This window comes from Alligator sinensis, unplaced genomic scaffold, assembly GCF_000455745.1.
Source record: "Alligator sinensis unplaced genomic scaffold, ASM45574v1 scaffold156_1, whole genome shotgun sequence".
Taxonomy (NCBI): Eukaryota; Metazoa; Chordata; order Crocodylia; family Alligatoridae; genus Alligator; species Alligator sinensis.
Window position 1 is genome coordinate 1,644,947 of NW_005841844.1, and position 25,359 is coordinate 1,670,305.

General features: G+C 48.0%; 1 protein-coding gene across 3 annotated transcripts in view; it reads right to left on the reverse strand.

The window, feature by feature from the left end:
• CXXC5 (CXXC finger protein 5) overlaps positions 1 to 25,359 on the reverse strand; it is an 87,678-nt gene that overhangs the window by 61,942 nt on the left and 377 nt on the right. Inside the window, exon 1 of one of the 3 annotated variants that reach the window (XM_025205925.1) lies at positions 20,350 to 20,371. The exons of 1 other annotated variant lie outside the window; for it this stretch is intronic. The gene's annotated coding sequence lies outside the window, so the exon portion shown is untranslated. Of the gene's footprint in view, positions 1 to 644; positions 1,010 to 20,349; positions 20,372 to 25,359 lie in introns of those variants that run through there. One more of the 3 variants, XM_025205919.1, reaches the window with a different exon arrangement.

Here is a 25,359-nt window from a genome sequence, read left to right on the forward strand (position 1 = left end):
AAAACCAGTATAAAGGAATGTAAAATCAGGCTTTAATTTTGGTTCCAACTGTGCTGCCCACTTTCTTCTGGCTGCTGGTAGAAGCCTCTTTGCTTTGAGTACAAGAGGAGCAGCTCAGATAAGACCACGACAGCCCTCAGCCTAGGTAATTGGTGCCAAAAGTATATATGCTGCTCCTCATCCACTAAAGGAAGCAATGAAGGCTGGTGCATACCAAACCGCATGGCTCCTGGGCTTGGAAAACGGGCCCGGGCCAGTCTATCTAGAGAAGTAGCCCTTCCCCAGTCCAGGCTAGTGGACCTGTGGGCTCTGTGAAATGAATTGTTGTGATCCCTCCACTCCCTAATGAACTAAAAATGACCTCTCTGGATCAGGGCTGAAGCACAGCAGATGGGAGAGGCTTGTGCTACAACCGTTTGGTGGATAAACAGAGGTCGGAGCCAATCAGCAGAGCGGTGTTCCTAGCCACCCCCAGCCCACCCTGGGAAGAGGAAACACGGTCTGTTCCACAACATTCACTTGCCCTTGAAGACCCGGCACCCACTCTAATCAACCTTCTTCTAACATTGACCCAGAGGCTGCGGCTCCACTGATGTATTAACTATGCTCATTTCCATGGATCTGCGAGGGTGTGCGTGACTCACTGTGCTGCCTGGCTTCTACAGGAAAAAGCAACCATGGGTCTGGTACTGAAGCTCCCCCATCACAGTCTGGAGCTTGTAGCCAAGTCTGCCGACACCCTCTCGCCATCTCTGACACAGGCCCCTCTTCCAGCCCAAGGAGAGCAGAGCTCAGGCACATAGCAGCTGCTGCAGATGGGCATGCAGTGGTGTGGAGACAGCCTGCATAAGACAGACAGCTGCTGAGGTACGCATCTGCATGCCAGCCTGCTTCTGGAGGACTAGGGAGAGGAAAGCTCCTGGTAGACAGTCATACCCTGACTCCTCTCCTCTCCATGACTGGCAAAGGCAGCTGGTCAGAAAGGGAAACAGATCAAAAGGCTTCTGATTATGGGAGTGAAGGCATGAAGGTAATCCACACTAAGCAAAAGCTTTGACCCTGAAGGGCTCTGTCATGCCTCCCTTGCCTTCCCCTGAGCCCCCATTCTATTCAAGCAGCTTTCTAAACACGTTCTCCTCCCATTGGCACAGGGTTGGCATTCAAGAGGCTAAATGACTCCCTGTGTCCTTCCCCTACACAAATACAGCAGAGGAGCTACCATAATTGGGTCCTAGAGGAACAGAAGACAGAGCAATAGGGAGGCCTTCAATAAGTGACTTGAGGCACTGCCAAGCTAGGACAGCTCCACACACCTGCTCCTCCTAGGGCCCAACCCTGAACCACCAAAGTCAGAAGTAGCTAAAATTACTTCAATGACTTGAATGTGAGCATGATCCCCCCTGGAGATCCAGCTCCCAGATGCCTCAGGACCAGGGGGATGAGAGAGAATGCCTTCCCTTAGCCCTTAGTCAGGCAGGACAGAAATCAAGGCAGGCTGCAGCATTTTCACCACTGACCAAAGGACTCACGTTGCAAAATATTCAACAACAGAGTGAGTTGTACCCTGAGCTGGTGCAATCGGTGAAGCTTCACTTGTGCCAGTGGACCTGCCCTGATTTATACCAGCTGAGAATCCATCCCTCTGACACAACTCCATTCAGTCTGGGAGACTGCAGAAGCATCACTGAAATGCAGCCACCTCTGGGGTTCACCAACACGGGGCAGCACTATATTGCAAATTTAGCACTGGAAATGAAAAATACTGTTGAATCCCCAGGGAAGTATACGGGGTGATGGGGAAGATGGGTAGGGAAGTATAATTTAAATACTGACACTGGACTCTGGCACAGAGATCAGCACTGAAGTCCCCAGGAAAGAAAAATTCTTCCCTTCCTGCATATGGTGAATTCCCATGAACAGGTAAGGGCAGAACATGCAGGATAACGTAAGTGCTGGAATAGATGGGCCATTCTCAGATGCTACCAATAATCCTGATTTATAATTCCTGGTTTATGTTCTGGTAGCACCCACAAGCCCTGAAAGATGACTGGGGCCATATCAACACCCAGCAAGAAACAGTTGCTGCCCCAAAAAGCTTGTGATCTGCAGCAAGACAAGATACAACAAATATATGTAAGAAACCAGCAGAGGGAAGATGTCAGTAGCAGTGACAGAAACAACAGCCATGAATGATGTTGCTAATCCTTGCTGGCTGCCATTCAGGGAACCCACAATGAAAACAAATGGCAAAGCCTGGTACGTGCATAGCCACCACTGCCAGTATCTCCCACCCTGGGTGGCAAAACCTAGACACCAACATTTATATTTAACCACCTAAGTAAGGGGACAGATTTCCAGCAATGCTGTGTACCCAGAATCTCCTCTGGAGTTCAAGCCAATGGAACTGAACTCCTCTGAAAATCAGCCCCATGCACAGACTGAGGCATCTAGATTTAGTCAGCCGAGTTCACGAAAGCTCTCCTAACCTTTTCTCACATAATCCCATGACACTGGGTAATGGACGTAGGGGTCTGATATGTGGGCTGAAGCTGTGTCCTAGGATAGGTGCTATGTGCCAGCAGAAGCAGAAGGTGGCCTGCATCTACAATCCCTTCCAAAACCAATGAGGCTGGGATGGCCAAAAGGAGTCTGGGACTCAAAACAGGAGTGGGAACCTGACCCTTTTTAGAAATCCCAGCTGCTGTGCCCAGCACCACACCACACAGTGCCCTACGGGTCAGACTAAGCTGAGCGGGCAGAGGAGGATTGTTGAACATTTGCCAAAAAAGCTGCCTCAGGTGCAGAACTAAGAGGGAGAGCTAGTGACCAGAGGCCTATGAAAACCATGTTAAAGGAGGAGAACGGCCCTGCTCAATTCATAGCTTTTCATATGCAGATATACCAAAGACACTGAAACCATGGCAGTTCCCAGATGGGCATGGACCACTGAACTGCACAACACCCATGGTTCACAACAGGTGCTAGTTGAAACAGGAGTTAATTCGGGGAGGTCCCATGGCCTGTACTGTGCAGGAGGGCAGGAAAACTGATCACAATGGTCCCTCTGTCCTTATAATCTGAGGATCTGTGAACATACCATATCTGTAGCCTTGAATGTGATGTAAAATTGAAGTAAAAACATTAAAAATCCCTCTGAAACACACCCCTCCTCCCCTCCAGAATGTGTAGGATTTAATAGCACCTTTCACTGGAACATCTCAACGTGTGTTGCCATGTTCAACCTCACAGCACTCCTGGGAGACAGCTATTATTATTCCTGTTTTAAAAATGGGGAAACTGAGGCAAGGAGCCATGACATGAGACAACTCAAGGTTAGACAACGAATCTGCAGTGAAGCTAGGAGTCTCATGTTCCACTACCTTGATCAAATCAGTAGGCAAACTGCCTCACTTAGGCCATTTACTTCATGCTGGAAAAATCCCAGCCCAGGTACATTTTAATCCACCAGCCCAATTACAGTGGTCAAGATTTTTAGAAGTGATTAGTCATTCTGGATGCTTCTTATTCTTTCACACAACTTAATAGACCTTAGAAAGGACATGGCATGAAAAGCATGGGGGCTGAAATTCAGTCCCCTTTAGGGCATCTCATGTTGGATATCTAAAAGCTGAGGCAACCAAAATTGCCAGCTGCTTTTGAAAATTCTCTGATACGCTTTATCTAAGCATGAGCAGCTGGAAGGTGCGGAGGCTGGGCTGGCGGTCAGAGGCACTATCTTGGCCAGTAATTACTACTTTCATCCATGCTCAGCCATTTTTCAATGTCCAGAGCACTCCTCTGCATAAAAAAGACAGTGTCTGAGCCAAAGCCCAAAGGGGAGGGGCTGATGTCCAGCACAACCATCTTGGAAGTCTTCTCTGCACACAATAGAGTTAATGCCACTTCTCCCAAAGGTTACTGCTTGGCTCTGGGGCATGGAGCTTTCCCTTACTAGGTCACCCTTTCAGATATGACCCATATTGGAACTCACTGGGTGAAATAATCATCTGATGGTCATTATGACAAGTGAGTTTGGTGGGTCTATATCTGGTTCCTAATGAAAAGGTTAGGGTAGCCTGTCGCATTTATCTTTAGTTGCACCTGCCAAGGTGGTGAATTACAGTATTGTTTGAACCTTCTCTTGTTTTTTTGTTTCTACTTTTTGCATGGTCAGCTTATAGTCTTGAGCTCACTTATGTGTCATTTCTTGTTTCAGAATGAAGCTCACAACTATGGCCATCACTAACCAAGGCAACCTCAGCAGACCCCAATGAGCAAGCAGGGCAAGCAGCTTTATCCCAATGGTGCAGGGCTGTGACATGCCACAGATTCGATGGCTGAAATTGGCCAAAGCCTGCCCTACACTGCAATGAACAAAGGCCTTTACTCTCCAGATATCATTTTGGCCTCTGTAGCCAGCCCTGAACTTAATTGTATGAAAACTGCTATTAAGAAACACTGGCAATGAGGCTTACTGAAGCAGGAGCTAGTGAGAGATCACATCCTTATCATGAAATCAAGATAAACAACAAAGGCCCACATAGCACTACCCCCAAAATTAACCCAGGAAGACAAAGTTCAGCTTTGCCTGGAAGGAAAGTTAACATGGAACGGGTGGGGAGAATGAGACCATCCCAGTCTCCAGAAAAGACACGGCTCCTGTCCTCTTGCATTTACCACCCAGAACAGTCGGCAGTTTCAGCTGCTCTGATCCCAGTGGCTGTCACGAGAACAGGGTGACAGATGGTCTCTGGGCCAGACTTGACGTACAGGATCTAAGTGTTTAAAGGTGACCTGCAAAGCAAAAAGTGGGTCTGCGTCCTTTCCCCAGAAAGCCCAACAGAATGCTTTTTAAAAGATATCTGCCATAAAAACACAGCTCGTTTAACTGGAAGTTTCTATGGATGACCAGAGAATTAGTAAATTTAAACATCTCCAATACCAAGGAAGGAAAAGATGATTTAATAAGGATGGGATTTTTATTCAACTACCCATTTCTTTTCAATGCTTATTCAACTGAAACGTCTGTCAAACAGTTATGAGAAAAACCCTCTGGGTGGAAAATCTCCTCTGATGGAACACGTTTACATGGTTCAGAATAAGTCAACACCCTCCCAAACCCCTCAACAGAGTTTCAAAACATCACCACTATGTGCTAATGTATGAGAAAGAAACAAAAGCACCCTTAATTCATTCTATGGTCCAGTTGTATGAAAGCTGTAGCACTGGCTTTAATATCAGAGATGTCCCTGAAGGACCAGTGCATCCTGCCTTCACTGGAAGGGGAAGTTTATCCAACAAATCTTCGCTCGCCTCTAACATCTATAACAGCATGCTTTGTGCATCCACTTGAGGTTCTTAAGCACTGCCCAAGCTTCACAACCTCCTGTGAGGTATGGCATAGATCACTGTTACTGCCCCTGTCTTACCCTGACGGAGATGGATGAACAGAGAAGTTACATGACATGCCTTACACATCAAGCTGGTGACAAGGGAGTAGAATGCATGGGGCCTATTTCCCAGCCCTGCTCACTAAGCCCCTGGGCCATGCTCCCACTGTATGAATTCAGCCTCCTAAGCATCCAGATTTGTGGACGATTTTCCCAGTCTCTGCAGCACTAATTAGTGCACTCACTAGCTGCCCTTCCCTGCAGCCAGGTGGGAGACTGCAGCTAGAAAGAGAAGCTCCTCATGGAATCGGTTCCTAGAAACCGGCAAGGACTGCAGGGTCATTAGTTCTTGTCAGCCCCTTGCCAGGCCTTTCATACCCAGCATGCATAGTGGAGGTGAAAGAGCCCTCTGCATTCCCCATCCCCTCTGGTCACCAGGCTGATGATGCATGCAAACTGCTTCAGCTACAGCATTAAGGCCAACAGAGCAGGGCTAACCCACAGCAGGGGGCAGGCAGCTCTCCTTGCTGAGCTTGGGTGCACAAAGAAATGGCTGGTCCTGGTGATCTTCCATTAGTGCTTGGATTGATGCTGAAAGGGAGGCTCCTAGTCATGTCTATTACATGTCCAGTGGGAGACTGTAGGCAAACTGCTGGGCAGCACTGCACTGTGTGAATTTTTACATCAGTGCAAAGCACCAGTGTTCAGAGCGTGGGACTGGGATTTGCGACACCTACGTTCTATTCCTGGTTCTCACCTTGTGCGTGATCTTGGGCCAGCCTCTATTTCCCTCTGTGTCTCCTTATGTGTCTCCACACCCTTAGACTGTAAGCCCTTTGGGCAAGGACTGCTTCTTTCTATCTGCTTTTACAGATTTGCACTGCTGCAAATGACTCCATCAGGGCAAAAAGAATCAAAGCCAGACATTACCCAAAGGAGTGATTTCCTCTCAAATCAGTGGTAAACAACGTTCACGGCACCTAACATGCAGTTCCACTTGATTTCAAAGTGCTGTACAGTCATCAACTATCTCCACAAAGGGGACACGGGTCAGGATTATTAGTCCCACTTTACTGATGGGGAAGACTGAAGTATGGAGGTGAGGTGACATGCCCAAGGCCACATAGTTGGCCAGTGTCAGCAGTGAGAACGCAGGGATTTCTAGCTTCTGCACTCACTCCGCAAGTGAGTGCATTCATCCATCACTCAGACATTTTTTGACCTATTACCCACCTCCACAGCAGAGAAAGCAAGACAAGAAATTTTCAAATAGCCCTGCAAAGGACAGATTCAGTTGACTTTGCTCTACAAGCATGCCCCCATGCACCCCATTGAAATTGCAGGCTATGGACTGAAATGTGTGCGCAAAAATCCTTCTGCAAGTGGCTTGCACATGCAGCTACAGGGTAAAGCTCACGGATCAGGCATTGATTTGTATAAGCAACTAACTGGATGCATCATGAGCCTTCAGCTCCAGCAGCAAAGTCATTCTATGTTGTTCCAGCCAACATCTTTGATTTTTTTCAGTGTTCTGAATGTACATTTCCCTGTCAGGCTTCTGGGTTTGCAAGCAGAGTCAGACAGAAGCCAATACCAGTGGTCTCCTCACCAGTGTGTTGGCAGATTGGCATGCTGGCATTTAGCTGCCAGTCAGCATTATGTCTCTTTGGGTAGAGGGTAGGTGTGAAGTGACTGTCAGCCTGTTTCACGAGTGGGCAAGAAAATGGCTTTCTCCCACCAGAGAATACCTTTTATAGGATTTTGCAACTCACCATTTCAGCTACCTCCGCCCCCTGACACGCATGTGGGCTCACATGCTTTTGGGGCATGGCAAATGTCTCTGCACTATGGTGATGTAGTGATGGTAGGTTTCAGTGAGAAAGGAGAACTCTGTAGGCTCAATGTGTCCAACGTGAAAGCTAATGTTTTCTGATTATCAGATCATCTGGAACATGCACATGAACATGATGTCAACACCCAACCTTCACAATGTAAGGACTTGTCAGAATAGTATCCAGCCATCGGCTAAGACATCCCAGGGTGTCACTGTCAACTCACCTTGGCAATGCTCTTCCAGCACAACCTCCACTAGACCCACCTCCCGTAGCCTCCCCTTCTCCTCAGTGTTCCACTTCCCTAGACCATGGCCTCCTGTTTTTCCTCTCTGCATCTGGCCCCCCAAGTAAATTCCACCAATCCTGTCATTCCTGTAATGCCTCTGTCCTGATGACTCATAATAACATCTACCTTTGCACCCCCAATTGAAGCCCCCAGCTTTCCCTGTCTTTCCTCATGGCCTCTTGGCCACTGCATATAAATCAGCACAACCTGGTCTATTTTTCTACCCGCCTACATCCTGTCAAAACCCCCCTTCTTCACTGACAACCTCAACCCCAGTACTCCAGCTCCCAGGCTTGGAGCTCTGTGACTCCTGTTTCCTTCCTCCCCTCCCATATAGACCCTTCCCCATGTAGAACATTGCTCAGATCCACCCTGTCTTCTCCATCTCTGTTAGGAAAGGCTCATACCAGTTTCTCTCCTCCACTCCTCCAGCACTCACCTAAATTAACCCTCCTCTCCCGTGGCTGATAGACACCTTTCCCTTCCTCAAGTCCTTTCACTGCTCCTGCCCTCCACAGAAAGCTCAAACTACTCCTCTTCTATGCATTGCTCCCTCTCCCTCTATTACACATAATTTTTATCTTTGACTCCTCACCTTTTCCCTGCATTATGCCCACTCTTCATGTCAAGTAATCTTTTTTACTCCACAAAGAAACTCATTTCATTGACACTGATTTGCATCCTCCTCCCTTCTGCGTGGGACTGCTAGGATACTCTTGGTATGTCCTTGTGGACCTGGAAGCTGCCTGGAGCCAGACTGCCTTTGGAAAATGTCTCTAATGCATCATGCAAAAGGATGGAATTATGGAAATGGATTACACAATTATTTCACAAGACTAAAACCCATGCAGGGTACCACACTGATAGGCCCACAAAGTGGCCTCCTCAGGCTCCTGGAAGAGCAGGAACAGCACACCTATAAGCTTCCATCAATCTTGATTTGGCAGGATCAACTCCAGATGCAGCTCCAGGTCTGTGGCTTTTTCAGCCGTTAGTCTCTCAGCTGAGACTGACAACCAAAGGAGCTTTCTAAGGCCACCTAGAATGGTGGCTTTGGGGATAGGATTGTCTATCCAACAAGCTCACCTCATTTCATATATTTCAAATGACAAAATCTTTCAATCTACTGATCTGGGCTAGACTTGAACTAGCAACCCAACAGAGAAAGGAACCGTTCAGCCCTGCTGGTCACAATATCCTTCCAGTCCCTTTAAGCTCTATGCATCTCACCATCTAGCCATTGGGAACTTCCCGACCCCAGATCAACTAAGTTTGGGTCTGCAGCCACCTTTCCACATAATGTGATACTCCCCTTTCAGAAAGGAGGGTACATTTTATTATCAGAGCACAGCACTAACACTTTAGAAGACGGTCACTGTCCCAACAAGTTTACAGGCCAGGAACGAAGCCAAGACTTAATACTGGGTCATAATATTTCCTACTGTTAGCTTCAGTGGGCAGTTAGTGCTTGAGAGAATCAGGCCCCAAGCAGGAGACATCAACAGGGAATACACACACCCAGCAGAAGGATGAGAGGGAAGGGATAGGTGGGTTACCCGTAGTGAGCTGGCATAAGGATCATTTTGTCACAGGTACATCTCCTTGGGACCACAGACATGCAGTTTCTGAAATACTGAAAACATTTTATTCCAAAGAGAGGATAAGTTTCATCACCTTGTCTGGGGTACAAACCGCTGCTAGCACCAAGCTGTTCTCCCAAGTCTGACACGGGTATACAACCACACTCACTTCCATGCCCATCTCCCTCAAATCCACTCAAGAGTTAATTTCCAACCATCTCCAATTTTGTACAGTGAGACCATCTGTTGCCCCCACCCCCCCACAAACAAGGAAAACACCAGATATAATAAAAGCCAGTAGGAGAGTCCCTAAAGCCACTGCCTTTCATTCCTGTTCCACACGCTTTAGCCGAGAGAGGGCTAATCCCAAATGAAGCATGGCCTCTGTTCTAAAAAGTCCCTTGCAAACTTCTTATATCGGATGCTGAGTGCAATGGTCAGACAAGTCTGGGCTAAGCAGCGTTGGGATTGTATTTCATGCACAAGCACAATGCTGTTGTGCTTAGGCTTTACAAACTGCAGGAAGGTGTACAAACCCCACGCTCATTAGCAACGTGTTGGGGAGATTTATGTTACAAAAAAATGTAGGGGCCTGATTTAGAAAGATACAGAGCACCCGCAGCTCCAATTGGCTTTGATCTCCTGTAACTTGCAGTGGTGTAAATCAGGAGTGACTCTAATGAAGTCAGTGGCGCTACAGCAAGTAGGAAGAGAATCATGGCCTAGCCAGCTGGAACAGCCTGTCCTCTCCGCAGACGCTGTGTGCCTTTTAACATGCGGTTTCAACTCCATTTCTTCCACAGTGCCGACATCCCAGTGAGCTGCTGACCAGCTGTACATACTGGCACCCCCTCCCACGTCTTCTCATCTTCTCACCCCCTCTGACTCCTGCACCTTAGTGTTCTGAATCCTTCACTGATGTAAACTGGCCATACAAATTTACATCTGCTCTTGATTTGGCCTTCTGACGATACCCCTCCAGCTGTAACTACTGGGAGTTTTCACACAGCTCAATGACCCTGTTACACAATTATAGCTTACTGCACTGTAACACTCACAAGGTCTTGTTTCAATTTCCCTTACCTTGGGTACCTCCATGAATGGATTTACTCCTGATTTACACCACAAGAAGGGAAGCATCAGGCCTAAAGAACTGTCGGATCAGGAAAAGACCATCTGGACTAGCAGGGTGACCCTTTTAGCTTTTCTTTTAATCCCACCTTACTGCTTCCCTAGATAAAAAGACTGGCATAATGCTTCCGTAATGGCCCCAGCACGTGACCTTGTTGGGGCCGGGGGTAACTCTGCGGGAGATGACAGAGTGAATCCAGTGTGGGCTTGACTGACAGGAAGCTCTGACCCCAGTGCCTCACACTGATGCCACAACAGTGCATCAGGCAATGACTCCAGGGCAAGGATGAATTTTCCTAGTGGACATTTCTTGGACTCCCTCCTACTGTCACTTGTCAAGGCCACTTCCTTTAGCATCTGGAGTCTAGATGTTTATAACTTTTCAACAGTGAGCAGGAGTGACAATATCTTCACCCTGGTGATGTACCAAAGCCAACTTGTTCATTCTGCCTCAGTGTGCACCACATAAAGGGATTGTCCAGCTCATCACAGAGTCACACGCGCAAGCACAAGCTTTCCAGCAGGTACCAGATTAAGCCTAAAGACAGGGATCCAGCCAGAGAGGAGAAGAGGCTTTATCTGATGAATATTCAACATGCAGCTGAAATTCCAGGTCCCCAGCTAATCCTTAAAGATCTTTACTCCATGGGGAATCTTGGGTTGGTTAGTGGGATGCAGGATCAGAGAAGCTCAAAATGGAAAAGACCGCATAGTGCAGATTATGGAGTCCACCCCCCGCAAGAAGAAAGAGGCTCAAAGACAGGACTTATTTGCTACTGCATTACCAAACGCTCACATTTACTCTAAGTGTTTTCCAGCATTCTCTGTTGAGTTAAACGTCCTTTCAGATTAGCTGCCAAGGCTCTGGACTTTCAGCTGAGTGTCAGTTATTTGCAGGATTAGACTAGTCACAATTACTAAGACATTCAGTGCTGGTGCAGGTGAAGAGACGACAGCTGAACTGCTTCCATTTTAAAAATCCACAGCCTGTTTGCTTGGTACTTGAAAACATTTTGAGAACAGCCAGCCCCGCTGCCCCGCTCTCCCCACACCACAGCCATAGCCTCAGCCTTCCTTTGTTGCTTCAGTGAGTCTGTTTCTCATGGGCAGAGGGAAGAGAAAAATAATATCTTTTGAAACAGAAAAACGGGACCACAAGATCTGGCAGGAGGTCCCCTAGGCCATCTAGGCCTATTCTAAAACTGACTAGATTTTGTGTTGATGGTGTCCATGGGAGGTGAAAACTACAAGAGTCTACTACGTACGTTCAGAGAAGACAACGGGACACTTTCCATTAAAGTCCAGTGGCACAAGACTGAGCCATGACACAGGCTTTAGGGTTGTTGACTTTGCCTCTCCAGAGGTCCTGGGAGGATCTCAGAAGATATGCTGAACCTCAGTTTATTAGACGCATTTCTACATGGTACAAAAGTGATATTTAGAAATCACTTAGTTCTCCACCACCATTGAAGATGCCGCCACCTCTGGGTTAGAGCATGGCCACTGTTTCACATCTAACAGTAATAGGTTTAAAAAAAAAAAGCAGCATACAATCCTAAATCCTACTGAAACCACAAGGGAACTTTAGGAAGCTCAATGGAATTCCTCAGCTTGGAGTTGGGCCAGGACACCTCTTTGCTCAAAGCCATGGACTCTTTTAACAGTTCAATCTAAGCACGTGAAGCCTTAATTTTAGGCCTTATCAAAAAGACAGTGCTCCCAGTAATGCAGCACTTCTCTGTAAAATGGGTCCATGCTGCCTCCACAGAAACCCACCTGCTACCTCAGCACTGATCGTTTCTCATCTGGGCACAGACCCTGCATAGCTAGGATCACAGCCGAAGGTGTTGCTTCTGGAAACATTCATGACCTGCATCTTCCCCTTTCTGCAAGTTGGAACTGGCTGAGAGCAGCAATAACAGCTGCAGCCTTTTTCTCATCCGGACTTCTGAGATTCAGGCCTGATCTGGTTACCTTCCTCTGCTATCGCTGCAGTGCACGCAGGACAGCAAGGGCAGCCTGGAGCTGCCCCAGCCTCCCCAGATGTACTGAGGTACCCCAGGCAGTGCATCCAGCTGCACCCCACTGGAAGCAAGAGATAGCAGGAGGAAGGGCCCAACACACAGGCACTTGGGAGCCCAGAATTCATGTCATGCCCTCCTTTATTTCTGACCCTGACAGGCTATGTGCCAATGCCCCTCCATACCTCTTCCCCCTCCCTATCACATAACCCACAACACAACAACAAACTGCCAGCCGTGTGAATTCACCCCATTTTAATCTTCATGGTACATCAGCATGAAAAAACTTGGCTGTTTTGTCTTAATCTTTACCTCAGGTCATATTTACTAATCCTTTCACTAATCCCCCAACGCCTTCACAAATAAAAGGCCTCATCCTGCCTGGAGCTGAGCATCTCCTGAGAGGTTCCGAGAGGCTGTAATTCCCACTGGAGACAAGGGGAGGTGAAAAGGCTATGCACCTTACAGAATCAAGCCTGAAAAGTTCACCAGGGGAGAAAAGACATAAATCCCAGAACACATCAAACCAATGCAAAGACGCCAAGGTGTCTCCATGCTGCTGCTTCAGTCTTCAAGGTGACACTCTCCCTCCCTGTCATGACGGCTAACGAGTAGTGGGGTTTTTTAAGGGTTCTCATTTAAAGAAACAACACCTAAGCACCGCAAAAAGGGAAACAGAGTTACAGGAGGGGATCTGGAGCCAGTGGAGAAAGAATGTACAACATTCATTTCCGTCCTCTAATCTCCGCAATTCATTTTAGCTTATGAGCTTTCAGCATTTAAACAAAGAGGACAATAAATAATCCGCTTCTTAAAAGGTACTTGGAAAAATAAGTGTGAGGCTGCATTACTGCTGCTTCATTTGGATCGTGGCAATGGGCACAGACCTGTTAGATCTTACAGTGCATCTCCCCAAACCCGAGGTAGATGTTCTACAAGGGATGAACTACAAGGGTAGTTCCCTAGGGTACATTCTCCAACGTGCTGGCCAATCCCACTTGAAATGCCCAATGCAACAAGGCCGCCATAACACTCCTTGGGAGGTTTCTTCTCACTCTGAGACTGGGACCTTCTGGAAAGTTACTGGTGTTGATCCTGAATATTTCTTTGCTCCATTTCATCCTGTTAATCCTAGTTCTATCACCTTGAAACTCTCCCTCCTTGGGGTCTGGCTTGCACCCTGCAAATGAAGCAGGTGGTTAGTGCCTTCCCTGTAGTCAATGTTTAGCCAAGCGATAGTTCTGTTAACTTCCAAAGCTCTCCTCATGCTCTTCATGCCACTGCTAAAGGACAGGCACAGCTCGCTGACTTTCTTGGCCAGGTACTCACACACCCTGACAATAGAAGATGCTCATTAATACAGGTCAGTTCTCCCCAGCCTTGCTACTTGGGCTGGAAATGAACGTGTATTAATAAAATGCATCACTAAGTCAAATTCAATGCCTCTGCTATCATTATTTGTTAAGAGAAGTCCCACCTGAGCCCATGGTGCCACTGTGCCAGGTGCTGTACACTCAGGAGAGGATCTCTGCCCCAACCAGCTTACTATCTAAATAGCAAGAGGAGGACCAGGCCCTTTTTACCCCTGGAAAACTGAGGCCCTTAAGGGCTAAGGGACTTGCTTAGGTCACACAGGGACTCTGCAGCCATATTTGTTATAAAACCCCCATCTCCTGAGTCCCAGCTAGTGTTTTCAAGGCAAGACATCCTTCTTCACCGCCAGCATCACTGGTGGGGGGAAGTCCAAGATGGACATTTGTCTCTATCCTCCCATGCCAAGCACTATGTCCTGGGTATCTTCTATGCTATATCCAGGGACGAGGAGGCTCTCTCTCACTGGCATGCAGCTAGTTCACTCTGCTAACACCTCCTGGCATTGGTAGCAATGCTTGGTGAGGGACAGCAGAATGGCGGGGATGCCTGCAGTCCATTGCCAGCTCTGCTACTGACTGACCATGGTGTCCCTGTGTAACTCACCCTCTGTGCCTCAGTTTCCCAATTGGTAAAGCAACAAATCTTCCCTGTCAAATGGAGCTGCTGTGAGGCTTCAGGGGGATATCTGCAAAGCACAGATGGCTGACCAATTCCTATTTGTTCATCTGAACACCACTCCTCCCCAGTTTGGGAATCATGCCCAACTCTTCAAGAGGAAAGGGAGAGTCTGACTAGCGTGCATATACCTGCCAGCTCAGTCCCTCCATTTTGAGACCTTCCTCTCAGGCAAGCCAATTCCATACCTCAATGCTGACCGTGTAGCTTCACAAGGATCCAGCTCCCAGCACCATCCCCATGACCAGACACAAAGGCACTGCCTCGGTCTTGTTGCCCCCTAATGCAAATGCCCCCTGTCTAAAAGCATGACAGCAGCCACATCCCTGAACATGCTGCTGAGCCTGACTGGATGCACAGAGCCTCCGGGAGCTGCTGGGAGCAGGCAGAATGTCTGCATGCTCCCATGGGCTGTGCCCTAAAGCCACCATCAACCCCCCGGCATTCTGCTGGCCACAGTACACCTTGGAGCCTGCTGGCCTGTTGCACTCTGATGTAATGATTTTTTTTTTTACTGTGCAATCTAAATCGTTTTGTCAGCAGCCCTGCAAGGATTGGAGCAGAATTACTGGGCGAGACAGCACGCGCTTGGACAAACCCACTGGCCGGCACGCCAGGCTGGAATTTGCAAGCTGTCCTTATTCATTAAGGTGCTAAAGCCACGCACCTCACTGCTGCAGTGCTCCTGAGCCAAACAAAATGGTAGCTGCAGAGCAGCCTAGGTCCTAGCAACTGGTCCTCCTGACTCCCTCACCTGCTGCCACCTACTGCCCCTGCTCCCAGGCAGGCCAGCTTTTCCCAGCCTCCCCCCAAAATCCTTCTGAGGAATAAAACAGACCCCAGCACCAAGGCTGAGATGGAGATATTCTATACCGCTGCGGATTTCCCCTTAGAGGCTGACCCATGGCTGTGTGGCCAAAGGGGCTGGGCTGGTAATGAGAGAGGAGCGTGCGGTTTGTGGAGTGCTCTGCTTTATTGACTGGTCGCACGGAGCCCTGTATAAATGGGGGTGGTGGATGTGCCGTCAGTGCCGCTGGCGCCTGGAACTGGCACACCAGCCTTTTAAAAACCCAGCCAGCTGGGAGTATTCTTTTCCCCCCTGCTTTAAATAGCCTCGTCGGCTGCTCTGAGAACAGCTCGTTTGACAGACTCCGATGCCCCCTCCCTCCCCCACCGTGGGGCTCAGTGCAGAGGGGGCCATTAGTGCTGGGGCAGCCGGAGGGCGTTCTCCGAGGAGAATAAGCCGGCCCAGCTGGCTCTGTTTCCATGTGGATCCTGCAAATGAGGTGAATCCAGGGGGCATCCTCCACACAGACAAGCCCAGCTGGTCAGCTCCCCCCTCACGTCGTCTCTCAGGACAACAGGGCAGAGGCGGTGAGATTAGCGCCGGGAGGCGTCAAGCACTGAGACAGAGAATTAAAGGGTCACATTTTGAAGGGACTTGTGTTGCCTGTTTATGCCCCAGAATTTACTTGCCTTTTATGGGAGACAGATCCCCTAGCAACACCCAGGGCATGTCCCCAGAATTCATCTCCCTGCTGCAGCGGGCCAGGTGGTGGTATGGGCAGGAGGGCAGCGCCATGCCTCAGCCTCAGGGGTCGGTGGATATCTCTAGACAAGATTCCCATAGAAGAACACAGAGATGGGAGCCAGGCCCGACAGGCTGGGACCAAATGCACCATCCTTGCCCACCCAAACCAAGGGAGAACTCCGTTACCAAATGCACCGGCCTTGCCCACCCAAACCAAGGGAGAACTCCGTTTGCCAATACCATGAGCGGCTCTCTCAGCCCCTCATTGTCAACACATGCATGCAGGGCCTTTGCACAAGGCCACCTATGCAGGGCTCTTGCACGAGGGGAACAGCTTTGCCACTTGTGGATCAGGAAAATCCCATCCACCCAACTGGATGCCCACATGGGCCTTCCCTCCTTCCTTTTACTTCCCACCATCCTGTCCCTTCATTAGACACCTCAGGACCCTTCCTCCTCCAGAACCAATGGGCAAAGTCCTCAATCAGTGCCTCCAAACATAGTGCCAGCAGCACCCTGCACCTACCGTGGCTGATGACTTGGGAAACTCCTTGACTGTCCTGGTTACTAGCACTCATAGGAAAGCTGCCTTGCCCATGAACCCTGTCTATTGCTAGTCTCCCAATTTTAGAGATGACAGTCCCAATCCTGAGTGCAGCTACATCAGTGTAAACCCAAAAGTACCAAATTCAAACCAGTGAAGCTCTGGCACATTTACGCAGGAACAACTAACAGGGGAGCTGATCCCACACCAGCTGTATTGATCTCTTCCCAAACTGAAGCCATCTCTAATCCTGTGCCCTCAGATGTCAATAAGACCTTTGCCACAAACTCCTCCCACAGCAGGACTGACTGCCAAGTGCTCTCTTTTTAAGTGAGAACTAACCTGGCCTTTCCTTTCATCTCCAGTTCTTCAAGCCTGGCATCATCTGTCACCCTTGCATGACAGCAGCCTCCTCCATGCAACCGGCAACCCAGCCAGCCCAAGCGTTCTTGACAGAGATCTAACCCGGGCCTACTCAAACAGCAGAATCCTGCTTTTCTTCTGCCTTCTACAGTTTTCCTCTAACAACTCATTCTCCCAACTGTCTTTTTCTGCTGCTCTTTCCATGATATTCTTCTTCTCCCCCCACTCTGCAAAATGCCCAGATCTTTTCCCTGGTCAGCACAAAGGAGAACTCCATAGACAAGTGATAATTTAATTAGCAGTTTCATAAAGGGGTGAGTATGTCTAACAAATCTGAATGAATTTTTCAAAGTGGCAACAAAGCGCACTGATGATGGAAGCCGTGGACATCAGAAAAGCTTTTTGATACAGCGCCACACAAAAGACTAATCTACAAGGTCAGTAAGTATGGCATAGAGGGTGAGCTACTTGAGTGGATAAAGGGCTGGTTTGGAAATCAAAGGCAGAGGGCTCTTGTGAGCGTTAATAGTTTGGGAAGGAGGGAGGTGAGTATTGGAGCCTCACAATGATCAGTGTTAGGGCCAATTTTTTTGTATTCGCTTTGTCAAGCACCCGGAGCAAGTACAGTGCAGCAAGAGGGTCGTGTCTGCTGAGGACACAGAGACATGGCAGGCAATAATTTTCCAGGAGGCCAGAGGCTCACCTGGAAGTAGACAACTTGATTCTGCAGTTCATACTGGAGCAATGAAAGGCAGAACAGCTGAGCAGGAGGGAAGGGAGGAAGAGATCTACTGGTTGTGGGCAGGGGAGGAAGCCTACAGAACCAGAGCAATGGAAGGAAAAATGGAAAGAAGACAGGAAAAACTGAAGCCCGTAGGAAGAGAACTCCCCCTTCTAGAATCTCGGGACAAAAGTTCACAAGCAGTCAGTCTCCCAAGCTGCTTGGGGCTGAACAATGATCTATGGGTCATTTCACCTAATCAAGACAGGAAGTGTGGTCCTGCAGGAAGGACACTAGACAAGAGGGGCCAGATATTATTCCACCCATTAGGCAGCTAGAGAGTGATCGCCTTCCAGCTTGCTCAAGTGCCAGGAAAACCATTACTACATCTACTTTAATAACATACCGTCATCTTAGCCCTAAGAATAAGTGTATAAGAAAGCAATGAGGAGGAGGACACACTCCCCTTTTTTATTAACTGTTTTTCCAGGACTCAGACAGGATGAAATAAAATTGCATGCAGGCACCTAATCCACTTAGGTGCCTAACAGATGGAACAGGATTGGCCTGAGATCTAGGATCAGTTCCTGGCCCTCCAGACTCCCTGTATGACACCAAGCAAATCACTTATCTCAGTGCCTCTACTGACTATTCCCCATCAGATCAGATGCTCTTTGGGGCAAAGACTGTTTCTGGCTACATGCTAGTTCTATGACCAACACAATGGGGCCAAGATCTCAGCTGAATGCTACATGACAGTTGACAGTAAAGTCTCCCCTTTGTCCTGCAATCACCATGCCATGAGGCACTGACAATTCCCACCCAAGCCATGTGCAGGTATGCAGAGGGATTCGCTGGAAGGTGTTCATTTGCCAGGATAAAGGTCGCATGTAAAACTCTCTTTCTGAACACATGCAAGTTCTCAGCTCCCCAGAGAAGCAGCTCTCTGACCCCCAAAGATAGAGGCAGGGCTCAAGGGTGTTATCCGAGCACAGAACCCTGTCTGAAGCAGACATGGTGCCATTGCTGATCCAGGAAACAGGGAGAGGAAGCAGCTTTCACTTCCCTTTGTGCCTGCCCAGCTTCAGAGACTGGCACTTACAATGGCATTCACTTGTGGAAGCTTACGCACCGTGGGAGTGAGGATGCAAGGTGCTGGTAGTAGAAGCTTTCTCCCTTGCATATATGCCCAAAATCTGTACAGAACTTCATTATTGACTCCAAGATGAACATGAGCCACTAATGCCAGACCACAGCCAGCAAAGCCAACTGCACCTTGTTGTGTGTCCAAAGAGGCATCCCAAGCCAGTCCAGAGAGGTGATACTCCCCCTCTACGCGACATTGGTCCAGCCTCAATTGGAGTGCTGCGTTCAGTTCTGGGCGCCGCACTTTAAGAAGGATGTGGCCTGCCTTGAGAGGGTTCAGAGGAGGGCCACCCACTTGGTTGGAGGCCAACAGGGCAGGCCCTATGAGGAGAGGCTGAGGGACCTGAACCTGTTCAGCCTCAGAAAACAGAGGCTGAGGGGGGATTTGGTGGCTGCCTACAAACTCGTTAGGGGAGATCAGCAGAAAATAGGAAGGATCCTATTCCCCCCAGCACCACCTGGGGTGATGAGGAACAATGGCCAGAAGCTGCTGGAGAATAGGTTCAGGTTAGAGATTAGGAGGCACTGTTTCACTGTTAGGGTGGCTAGGATCTGGAACCAACTTCCTAGGGAAGTGGTCCTTGCTCCTACCTCGGGTAAATTCAAAAAGAGGTTGGATGAACACCTGTCTGGGGTCATGTGATCCCAGCGTGTGCTCCGGCCAGTGGCGGGGGGTCAGACTAGATGATCTATTTAGGTCCCTTCTGACCCCTAACTACTATGAAACTATGAAACATAGCCTTAAATATGGCCACAGTCAATATGAAGTAGCAAGATGCAGCCATATACTCACATTATTCTAGTATATGCTGGGCCTGAATTGTCAAGATATATTATACATATTTGTATAGGGAATAGCTTGACCATTCACTGCAACTGGCCACCCAAATGACCAAATCACACAAAATTTGTGCATGCAGTTCCTGATTCGCATATCCAATGGCTGAGACTGTGCATGCAGTGTAAGAGTAAAGCCAGTGAATTATTCTCTGTTGTAGCATACACATGCTGAGGACAGTATAAAGAGCAGAACTGAATAAAAGTCCTGGGAAATTCTTCTTCCACATATTATAGAGAGCCAAATAATGAGACCATATTTGGAATGCTTTGCATATTTCTGGTCATCAGATTAGAGAGATGAAGAAGGTAAAGCAGAGGGCAACAACAATGCTACCCAGAGTCAGTGATCTTCAGTCATTCACAAAGGTTAGAGTAACTAGGTCAAAAGTCTCCAGACAGGAAGAACAAAGAGCTAGTCTAGTGGAACAGCCAGGCAAAGGAGGAATTCAGGTGCCGAAGTACCAGCCTGGCAAGAGTCTAGAAGGAGAGTGGAGGCAACATGTGGGATATGGAAGGTGGGGGGTGGGGTTCTTGACTGATCCCATCTGGCCATTACAGGGAATAGTACTGGCAGGCACTGGAAGGTAGGAAGGGTGTCATTGTGCAGATTGTTTGAGATATGGAAGGAGCAAAGGAGGAAAACTCAGCCCTCGAGGCTGGCTCTTACGGAGGCAGGGGATAGAGTAGAGAGGAGCCAACTATAGTCTACAAATGATATTACATGACAGGGTACCTGGGATAGCAAGGGACTGGATGCCATGACCAAGGCAGCTCCTTCAAGTCCTCTGGTCCTGGCCCAAGGAGGATGGCCTTGCTCACTGATGCCCTGGAATGGCCAGTGTCTCTTACACAGATGAATGAGCACACACATCAGATCCACACACTGTCTGTACATTTGGAGCCAGATCTTACCTGGTGTAAATCAGGTGATATCCTGAATCTGAAGATACTATGTTGATTTCCGGCAGCTGAGGAGCTGGACTGAGAGGTTCAGTAAAAGCCAGATGAAATGGGTATATCTGGGAATGGGATTTTAACATTGGGTTTTAAGCCAACGTGCCCCTCCCCCCTCCCCCCAGCTAGTTTTGGAGACCTGAACTATAAAGCTCTAAGTGCACAATTAATCCCCACTGTCTCTAGGAAGGGCTGGTTTGGGCCTGTAACTGGGAACATGATCATTACAAATTTTAAACCAGGACCCCTGGAGACAGAATGCTAATACTTACTACACCCACTGGAACACACTCCCCAGGGAAGGGATGGATCCTCTACCTCAGGGGTTGTTAGAGATACAGGGTACTTGAGAAGGCCCTAGGGGGTATGTGCAGGCGGGGACAAAGCGCCATCATGCACCATCCCACGCTGCTGCACAGGTACAGGCACCGGCCAATTGCAAGGGGTGGGGGGAGCACGCACGTGGCAGCTGCCGCTGCTCTGCATTTGGCCACACCCCCCCCAACCCACGTCCAGCCGCTGGGGGTACACTGCTCTGTGACTAGCCGCCAGGTATACGCTGATCCAAAAAGACTGAAAAACACTGCTCTACCTCTTGATGTCTCTGGATCCAGGCTGGCTGCCTTTTTGGAAGACATGCTCTAGCTAAGAGGCAAGTTACTGGGGTCAAGGCAGGGGCAAGTGGGCAATATGTAATGACCTGAGATATACAAAAAGTCAAGACTATCTGCTGTCTTCTAGCCTTAAACCCCATCAGTCTAAAACTACCATCATCTCTTTAACAACCACAGGTCTCAAACCCTCAAGTTCACATTTCATCCAAGGGACAGTACCTTTAGGCACTCATCCCTCTGAACAGCCAACAGCATGGCCTGCAGCCTCCCAACCTCTCCCTACAGATGGCTTTGCTACACACTGACGTAGCCTCATACCACCAATTTATCAGGTGAGGACAGCAAATGTCCGTGGTTGCAGAACCGCCATACAACTAAGGCTGGCAGACAACCAGCCATACAACTAAGGCTGGCAGAAATGTAAGAGTTGGTTGATATTCTCAGCCACTAGAAGTTCAAATGGAGGCCTAACTTTGAGATCTATCTTGACCAGAACACTGGAACAGACTGCCTAGAAAGGCTGTAGAATCTCCATCTGCAAAATGTTTTAACTGCAGGTTAGACAAATTGTTGCCTGGGATGCTTTAGACCAGCAGTTCCCAATCTGTGGTATGCATACCACCAGTGGTACACAGACAATCTGTCAGTGGTATGTGTTAACAGTTTTTTTTATAATTACTTTATATGACAAAAATTTGCTGGGGTACTTAAGGTTGTATTGTTCTAAAATGGTGGTGTGCAGTCTGTCAGAGTTTGGGAACCGCTGCTTTAGACAGAGCTGGTCCTGCTATGAGCTGGGGTCTGGAGGGGATGACTTCGTAACGTCCCATCCAGTCCTGTTTTTCTATGATTCTATGACTATATGAGACCAGATCGTCAGCTGGTGTAAAAATCAGCAGAGGTCCCTGCATTGTTTTACAGCAGCTGAGATCCACTCTTTGCAAGGGTGACTAGTTATAAATCCAAAATCCTAGAAAGCTAAAGCAACACTGGAGTTCTAGTCTATATTTAAACTGTAACTCCAGCATCAATACCTCTGTGGAGTAAACAGCAAGCACTGAAGCTTCCAACCAAGGCAATAGATACAAAACCACTGCAAAGGAAAGATGCTCATGCAGAGCCAAGAGAAAACCCTAAAGGAAGGAGGCATTGTTAACTCGCACACCATCTAATGGTGCTGCTGGAAAGAGAGAAGCTGGGACATTCCGTGAGCAGGAGACCCACTAGCACTAGCACTGAGTAACAATCTGCAGCCAACATAACAGAAGCACTAGAGTGTCAGAAATGAAGTAGTCTCGTGGGGATAACAACAGGAAGTTTGGGGTGAGTAAGAGAGGCTTTGGCTCAGTTTGTGATGGAGGGAAGTGACAGGTTAAAAATAACAAAGGAACGGAAAACAATGATGGAACACGTTCAAAAGAGAAATCCCCAGCAGAGAACAGCAACAGCTGGAGCAGCGGCAAGAGCCTGAACTGGGTGATCCATGTTAAAGGAAACATACGCAAAGCAGATCGCGGCAGCAGGGAAGCAAAACACGGCTTTTGTGGTGAGGAGCAGGGAGTGAGAAGAATGTTTGGGAACTGGAAGAAAGGTCTGGGAATGGGAACCCAAAAGGGGGGGAAAAAAAAAAAAAGACGCCTGAAAAATAACAGAAAATCTGACCCAACAGGAAAGGGAATCAATGAAGTCAGCCAGGATGTAAAGGCCAAAATTAAAAATCCATAAGGCCACACGGGAGTGCACTGTTTGCTTTAATGCAAAAATGGCCACCTGAAAATCCTGTTAAGACAGGGTTCTGGACACTACATACAAGAAAAGCAAAGTTCAGAGAAGCCAGAGCTCTGCAGGGGAGCATGCCTGACTTCACCATTGGGCCTGGTCCTGGTCCTGGATGGAAAAGATCATGGATCATTTGATGCACCAAAGGAAGAGAAGAATTATGGGGCAAGTCACAGGGCCAAATCAGCCCTGCCACTTGTAAATGCATTTACACCAGAATAAACAGATCTAAAAGCAACTGAGTCAAACTCAGCTCTCAGTTACAGTAGTTTAAATCTAGACCAGTTCCACTCACCATAATGGAGCAACATCATATAAATATCTAATAGCAGAATCTGGCCCATGACTTGCTGGATAAAAAAACATCCCTCCTTAGGACTCTGAAAAATATCTTGGCAAGATAAGGGCAGTTTCTAAGTTTTCATATCAATTTCACTGACCCATCTAAGATCTGAGGTTAGCTCAAACTGAACTGTCTGTGATTTTTTCAGGAGGCCACCAACCAGTTATGGGATAGAAATGATTTTCAGGCACTACTGACCAGAAGTCGGAGTCTTATCTCACAGCCAAGTGAACCTGTAGTCACACTACTGAAGTCAGTTCAGTCACGCTAGTGTAAAGTTGGAGTGGGTAAGCTCAGACATTATATATGAAAATTTAAACCAGTGACTTAGATGTGAAAGACTGCAACTCAGTGTGAAGGGCAAGGTACATTTAACAAATACATCCTTCTAGCTGAAGAATTAAATCTCGCCCTTGACAAGAGGTAGATTCCATGCTCTAAGTTCTTTCCCATCTCTAACTTCTACAAGTTCTACGAGTTTTCACAGGAAAACTCCAGTGTAGCAACATCAAAAGAGGAAGAGGAGGGACTGATAATGGTTTCCAAAGACAAATCAGTGATACCCTCATGATTCACCTGCTTGCAATGCTGCTTTATTCTAATGAAGTGTGACTCTCCACTGACATGGATAGAAATGGCATTGTAGATTCCCATGTTTATTTGATCACAGGTCCCATACCAAACCATGTAACTTCACAAATGAAGGGCATCACCCTAATTATAATAATGATAGACCAAATTATACCCTTGTCAGCACCTGTGCTTTCAATAACATCTGAAGATACTGGGGTTACATATAGGTATAATAAAGACTGAATTTGCCCTGCGTAAGTAGCAAGTGTGCCCTTGGGGAAAAAGTTCAACTGGACTTTCAGGTGCTAGGGGAAGCATACAGGAAATTCCTCAGATGAGCTGGTCTTTCATGGATTGAATATGATAGACACAGCACCCAGTCATGCCACCATAACAGATACCCATTGCTGGACCAGGGACACACTTTAAGACTTCTTACTAATTACCCAGAACGGATTACACTTGCCAATCATTGAAAGCCTTAGAAAGCCAGCTCTGTGATGAAAACAGGGCAGATACACTGTGCTCACAGTGCTGAATGAGAAAGATCATTGATCATTTGATGCAAAGGAAGAGAAGAATTATGGGACATAGCATGAGGAGAAGAGCACCAGGGTCACATGAGATGGTAGGAAATAGATTACAGCACATATAAACCATGTGTGCAGTGGGAGAATCGCTTTGAGATATGGAGACCCCCAATTCTGATCTCATCTGCACTAGTGTAAAGTAGAATTCCCACTGAAGGTAGTAGAGTAAACAAGGATCAAGTGTGCTCAGGATCAGGCCCTCTCTGTTAATCCCTGGAAAACAACTTGTGGCTAGTGACAAACATTAGCAGTGTGACCATCAGCGGTTTACATACTTCCACAGCATGCCAGGATTCCCATTGCTTTATTCTACTGCTTTAAAAACTTGTGACCTTAAAATCCTTTTATTCTTATAATAACAGGCTGCCACATGTGTGGAGAGGATTGTCAGAGAAGGCCCTGTGATGCTTCTGAAACTTAAGAAGGGCAATATAGGAAGGAAATGCTCTGCACTTGCTAACTAGCTACACTTCCAGAGGCAGGAACAGTTGCCCCAAAAGGATTACAGTCAGCTCCAAAGTGCCATACCTCCCTGATGGGGAAGGATGCACATCTCCAAGAGGGAAGCAATAGGGGGATGAGTGAAGATGCGATGTGGGTAACTACCCACCAGGGGAGGGTGTCTATGGGCAATAACTATTCCCTACCACCTACTGGCTTATAATAAAACCTGGGTAAAAGGTGCATCCCCACCCTATAGCTCAAATCCTGCACCAACAAACCAGCTCTGACGCCCCCCAATTTCCCTCCCAGACCCCTCACACATGCAGAAAACGCACTCTGGACCCCCACCTTCCCCAAATGGAAGCATTCCGGGTGCTTCCACCTCTCTCAGGCATGTCCCAGGATCATTCCCCACGCCCCTGCTAGTGAACTCAGCTTCAGAGCTCACCCCTGCTGCCCTCCCACAACAATCAAGTTCTAGATTGCATATCCTCCCAAATGCATGAGAGCTGCCCCCACCTCCCATGCAACACCCAATGACCAGCCTCCCTGGCCTCAGCACTCAGATGCCATGGGGCTGCAGAGCTCTGGGAGATATAAGAGTCCTTGATCACTCAGAACCGCT